General features: G+C 43.3%; 1 pseudogene; it reads right to left on the bottom strand.

Annotated features, from left to right (window-relative positions):
* Nucleotides 1–5,593: 5,593 nt before the first annotated feature.
* Nucleotides 5,594–6,581, bottom strand: LOC149178838 (protein NAP1 pseudogene; annotated as a pseudogene).
* Between the last annotated feature and the right edge of the window lie 482 nt (nt 6,582–7,063).

Genomic DNA, 7,063 nt, shown 5'->3' with positions numbered 1-7,063 from the left:
TCTCAACAGCTCGAGTAAGTTCTCAAACAATGACTTTGCCTTCAAAATATGGAACAAGTTTGGGTTCATGAGTGTCTGGGCGCACAACAACTCAATTCTCAAATTGCCAAGTGTTGTTTGCTAGACACCCCTTTGTAATTTATAGCACCTTTTGAATTTGAATTTGACCGTTCCCCCCACATTCGGTCCATTAATGCTCACTTGGTGGCATATTTTCAAGAATCTAGCCCATAAAGTTCACCTTAAATGCCTGCCGCCCGCTCCATTTGGTCTCAAACCAAGCATCACATCATGAATAGTGATTGTAACAGTCACTTTCCAGCTGACCCACACGACAGTGCAGCTACCCTCGCGCTATCGTGGACCCTGCGACACTTCGCTACTGCACGCAGACCTGACATCGCGCAGCTCCTGGGCAGAGTAGTTTATAGTCTCGCGCCTCCTTTTAGCTACCTGGAGTGCTAAGACTGTGCTTCTGTCGGCTAGTCAAATGGTCAGGCCACCTGTGTACACCTTCAAATGACTGCCATTGACTTTTCCTAGGAAGAGTTCTCCATTTAACTTTACCAACTACACCGCGCCACCATCTGTGATCTCCTTAATAACATATGGTCCCAGCCAATGCATTCTGAGCTTCCCTAGGAATTTATCGAACTTAATATCATACAACAACACCAAATCATTTGCCTTGAAGGTTCGCAACTTAATATGTCGGTTGTGCCAAGCCTTTTCTCATTGCTTTTGGACCTGCTGGTGAAATCTAGCCAAAAACCGTTCTTCCTTGAGCTCCTCCAACTACACGAGCCTCTCCTCTAGGACTCTGCGATCCGTCATACCTGTGAGCACTGTTATGCATAGACTAGGTATGATGTATTCCATAGGCATTACAACTTCCACTCCATAGACAAGCCTAAAAGGTGTCTATCTCATCAGTTTCTTGCATGTCGTCCTATAAGCCCATAATACTGTGGGTATGCGCAGGTCCCAATCACTTCGTTGTGCGTTACATACCTTGTTTAGTGCATTGCACACCTTGTTTAATGCTTCCATGTGGATAACATTTTGTGCAATTATTCTTCCTACATAATGTTTCCCCAACATTAAGAGCCATTTTCTCATTCTCTCCCCCACCCGGCCCCCAAGCCCCCAACACATGCTTATTGACCATATAGTTCAACGTGAAGTTCATGCGCATCTGCGTAGGTCGTTTTCCATATGCCTGCACCCACCTGGCCAGACTTGTGTGCGGATCATCCCATCCATTGTATTTGTCTGTCAATCACACCCTAGGCTTCCCAAATCATGTGCGCATCATTATTCTACATTCGTGCTAGTCATCAAAGCTCCCTTTGTGCATACCCCACCACCTCGCGGGCGTAGCGCATAGTGCCCAATCCAAGGCCTGGAAGCGTTGCTTTTATAGCACCTCCCTTTCAAATTTATTCAATAAGGTTTCTACCTCACTTAGACCATCATAAGTAGGTAGGTCTCTTCTATCGATATGCAGCACAACGACCTTGTCATAATATTAAAATTTAGTGTAGTTACCTCATGTAACCGATTCTGCCATAGCTCTGTTTCCTCATCCGAATCCAAAATACAAGAGCTTTTGCGCTCCCACACAATCCGCCCATCTGCGGTGGGATTCACCCAGTCCTGGTTTCACATTGTTATCTTATAGAGGCAGTCCAAATCATCATCACTTTCATAGTCGCGCACCGGCTCAGTATAACGCGAACCTTCAGCAGGGTCCAAGGGTATAATTACGCCTAGTGACTTCTTTTCAAAAATCATCTTTCTCTTTTTCAGATTAATCACCCCATTCATGTCAATGGCCCAATCAATTCCTAAGAGCGCGAGGTAGGGATTGTTGTCATCAACAATCTATATCACTTCAAAGTCTGCTAGTGTGCTCGCCCCCTCAATATCCAGAGTTATTCCCTGCAGTCGCCCCATGGGTATTATTTTCTGTTGTTTCGCCATTTGCAGTTGAATAGGAGACCACTGCAGTGTAGGTTTCCCTATTTTCTCCCATGTCTGCTTCAGTAGAACATTCGCATCCGATCCTAAATCCACGATAACTTGATCCATCTCATATTCTCCAATCTGCGTAGTTAGCCTCATTTCTCTTCCTGTTTTTGTCTTATGTTTTCCTATCTTCCTGACTACATGCAGTTCTCTTGGCGCGGTCCCAACACATCTATTAATGAGTTCCTGTAACCCTTTCATCGCCTTACTGTCATGCAGTAACTTCATGCATGTTTCTAGGAATGTTGTGAGCATGGTTGGGTTCATCTCTGGCGCTGGTCTATCTTTGCTTCCTGAAGTGGAGGCATCAACAAAGCTCTTCTTAGCTTCCATGAAGGTTTCCCAAGTGTGCTCCAAATCAAACTTTTCTTCTTTCGTTGGAGCTTTGTGAACCCAAGTACTATCTTTTGGTTGTTTGCCTTTTTCATCTCCTGTCGTGATTCCACTTCAGAGAACAATGTTTACATTTGCATATTCATTGCGTGACTCAGAGTTCATCATCTGTAGGTTCTGAGTCGGGGGAGGCGGTAGCACTCCTTTGTCGCGTATCCTAGCTATCAGTGTAGGACAATCTTCTGTCTCATGATCAAACAAGTTGCAATACAAACATGACGAGCGCATCGGATTTGTGCAATCACAGGCATAATGTCCTGGCCCTCTGCAATTGTAGCATATCAACTATCTGCAACCTCTTCCATGTCCTCCTCCTCCTCGGCCTCATCTGCACCCCTGAAATCATGTTCGCGCCATTACTGCATTCTGATCAAGGGGCCACGTTTTGACCTGAAATCTGTAGGTGGGAGTTCTATCCATCATCAAATCATAGCTTCTACAAGTGTGCTCATCGTGTCCCACCAACCTACAAAAGCTGTAGAACAATTGTTGAGAATTTTGCGTATACTTCTGTTACAAGTGGCAGTTGTCTATGGCATGTTTTCCTGCAATTTGACAGATCATGCACCACAAAGCAGGGGCCACGCTAGGTCCTGCTATGACACCGGTCCTCCTCCTACGAGATAATTTGTGAAAACTGGGCAGTGGTCCTTGTCATGACCCTGACCCTTGCATTTTACACAATATACCTCTTCGTGCACTTCTAATCGAGCTGCCTTGTCCTGTTTCAAACTCTGCGTCTCAAGGCATAAATTCTTCAGCTGCGCGTGGATCTGCTGAACTCCCAAGTTAGGATCTTGCATCGAGGTCTCATGCAGCCTCATCGCGATCTCTAAGGCCTCTGCCTGAGTCGTTAGCTTCTGCTACGATAGCTCACACCTTAAATGTGGCGTTAGTGAAGCTACAAACCATTCACGATGTTTTCCATTCGTCATATTCATATTAGCTTCGCGGATCGTACATTTTAGCCTCTGATGTAGCTCCCAAGGAGTCTCTCTTCGTAGCATTGTGATCTCTTTGAATCCAATGATCGACCGTGCTTCATACTTTGGCCTGCTAAATTTTTTGTTTAGCGCTGCTTGGATATCCGTGATTCCTGCATTTGGATTATCATTGGAGTGCTTGATACACCAGGTTAGCACACAGTCCTGCAGGGTGCTAACTAGTGTCACTTTCTTTATATTTTCATCTGTAACTCCTTGCACTTCCCATACAGACCTTACCACGAACCAGAATTGGTCCAGATCTTCATTTTCCAAACCCTTGAACATAGGAAACTTCATTGTGCTTGCCATATTGAATCGCGGTGGTGGAGGAGGTGGTACGGGTGAAGATGGAGGTGATGGCGGTGAAGCTGGTGGTGGTGTGGGTGGGGGTGGTATTCGTGGAATTATTTTCCTTATCAGATGGATCACACTTCACGATGAGACCTTCGCGAGCTCTTCCTCATCCCCTCACGGAGGTGAAATCAAGGGGCTAGTTTTGGGTCCCTTACTTCCTTCGTTCTTGTAAGCTTTTCCACTTCACGTAGCCCCAAACATCAAGGTAATTTCATAACCCTCTTTTCGCACAATAGCATTTTAATCCAAGTATTCAAAGACTTTACGTACTTACCTTGCGGTCCTTTGAGAAAGTGTCACTCTGCCTCGTTGTAGCTAATTGAGGTGTCAACCGCAAACTTAGTAATGAATCCTCCTATAATACGATCGAGCCAATGTTCAACAGCGCGTGTGGTATTATCCTCCGATTCTTCCAACCTTCGCACCAACTCTGGGGTCCACACAATAGGATCGTTGAGTTTCCACCTTCCTTGGCTATTTGCTAGCTTTGTGATACACTCGTATAATTCAGTAGGGAAGGACGCAAAGAAGATTTCATGGATCTTCGTGTACAGGTAGTAGTATAACCACTCTTCTTTTGTCAGTTGTGGATTCCTATCCTCCTGTGCTGCGAACTCGTGAATTCTTTTGTCCAACCAGCCTTTAATTTCCTTCTTAGTTGGATTCCAATGATACGACATCAGACATCTCTATGCAGATTCTAGTCTTGGCAAAGGAACCATTTGTTGGCTTGAGGGGGCCTAACCCAGGGTTGGAGTTAATTAGCCAAAAAAATCCCTACACTACTAGCCCTTTCAGCATCAACCCATGGAGCGCGGACTGAAGTCTCACCCGAAGCAGTATGGGGGGATGCTGGAACCAATTTTTCGCACCCTTGAGATGTCTTAGGTGTCAATTTAGATCGACTATGCCTACCCTCGCACATGTTACTTTACACAATGTTCTAACCTTTAATACCTTTGTGATCTATTATAATCACCTTTCGCGCAGCCCTAACTAGGGGCTTAGATGCTTTCACGCTACTATGGCAACGTCCTGCGCTATTTCCCCAAATTACACCGCATATCTTACTTATCTTCTTAAAAATCTTAGTAAACTTCACGTAAACAAATATTCTATCTTGCATTTACTTATTCAACACATTCATACATGTTCACGCATCATATAAGCATTAAAAGTGCAATGTATATTCTGTTAGCGCTCGAATTTGCCTCAGGCTGAAGAAGGCGAAACTCAAGGTAACATCAAACCACTTAGCCTCATAGCTAGCCCTACGAGGACAGGAGAGGGCTCTCTCCGGTCTATCTCAGCAAAAATTTTTCTAAAAGGGGCTGAGATGACTTTAAAAGAAACTGATTTTAGGCTAGTAAATTGATAAAAAAGGGGTTTTTAATAAAATGATGGGGTTTTTCTGGGCTGCATGGGCAAAGTAACAGCTTGAGCAGAGAAATGTAATCAAGAACACAGATTATCCCCTGAGGCAAGGTAGGCAAGAAATTTAACATCAAATTGAGATTAAATGGAATGGCAAGACTGCTAAGGAGCTGACAGGGGAATAGAGGATGAATCCTTGTCAAACAGAAGAAAACATTAAATATGAACAAACTTATAGGCAGAGCATAAAATATTATGAATTCTACCTAAACACTTCATTTGTTCAATTGGAAATGATCATGAAGTGAAATGAAAACATAACAGGTTACATATGAAACAGAAGGAAAACTTATGCTAAATTGTCATACCACAGGAATCTCAAGGGTCAGAGCTGCATGTTTTAATTAAAATCTCTGTCAAAATCTGTACAATAGAAGCTCTCTGTCCTCCACCAGCTCTCAGAAATCTCTCCTCCCCTCTCTCTCCGGCAGAGAAGCTGGTAAGTGTTTTGTGAAGTCTGACAATAGTGAGAATAGCAGAGGAGTATTTGCATCAAGGACTTGTCCAGTAGCTTCAGCTAACAGAGAACTAAAGCACAATGCCTGTCCTACCTGAATTGAAAAGTTAATCAGAGGCTCTAACTCATGAACCTGTTTCAAATAATAATCCCTTTCCCTCCAATTATGCATACGTGCAGAGAGGGCCTCAAGATATTCCTTGTTGGAACGCAATGTAGTATCGATGCAGCTCAAAAGAGCAGTCAGATGCTCTCGAATGATACCATCAAGTTTATCAACACCATATGGACCAAACAACCGAACAAAAGCCTTGAGTTCGGAAAGGCCTGTTACCGCCTCAGCAAAGTACCCCCCAACTGGTCTTGCACTCTTGAAGCACTTATCTATAGGTGTAAATAAAATACCAGCACCATTTACATCTTTAACAACATTCTCCAGGTACCAATCACAGATAATTGAAATCGTTGTGCCTGTGTTCTGTACAGGTTTCTCAAAAGTATGCAAACCATGTATGGGTCCAGAAAATGCCTCACACAACAACACCTTCCCGCATACCCTGAGTTAAATCCATACTTACATGCTGTTCAACCAGATGAACTATATTCATATGACGGTGAACCAATGACTCCAGAACAGAAGGCCGCTGAAGGTCCCTATCAATTTTTAAAATTGTAATCAACCTTTTCTTGAAGTTGTTTAGTACACAATCCCTCAGGTACTCTCTTAGAACAAAGACATGGTTCAGAATACATATTGGTTCCATTTCATTCAACACTGAGCAGAGACTTGTCAACCTTTGCACTGCAGCCTCCAACATTTTAATGGTATCTCTATTTGCAGGTTCACTCTCCTTTCCTGGCAAAGGCAAATCTGAACTGCTCTTCATTGACTTGGTAGAAGGCATGGCAACTTTGGCTGCATGATTCATGCGAATAGCTGCTTGCTCTGGTAGGAGCTTGGATTCTAAGGAACCAAAACCCACTTTCAGAATCCAGAATATTGATAAGCCCTTCCAATCCTCCCATGATGGATTCTATAAGCGACTCTACATATGACACTGCATCCCGGCCTATTTTTAAAAACTCCTCAGGCACACTGACAGTGGCATTATCTGGAAAACTGCTGCCATTTGAAGAACTGTAGAGCTTTGGAACATTTTGACAAATTATATATTCTAAAAAAACAAAAACACATTTAATGATTTCTTCTTCAAAACAGGGTTTTGAAGAAGAATCAATCTCACATTTGATTTGACAAGACGGAGTCTAACATATTCAATGTAACAAGTGCATAAAACAGGAACTAAATACACAAAATGGATATGGAACTTCTCTTTATTAATGCTCCAACTGTTACAGACTCGATTCACCTTGCACACTCAGCTGCAGGGGTTTGTGCACTCAGTTGTGG

This window comes from Pinus tabuliformis, chromosome 4_1 (assembly GCF_031772625.1).
Source record: "Pinus tabuliformis cultivar Carrire ecotype Pingquan chromosome 4_1, CPIR1, whole genome shotgun sequence".
Taxonomy (NCBI): Eukaryota; Viridiplantae; Streptophyta; class Pinopsida; order Pinales; family Pinaceae; genus Pinus; species Pinus tabuliformis.
Note: the sequence above shows the minus strand (reverse complement) of the source record. Positions and strands in the feature narration are given on the sequence as shown.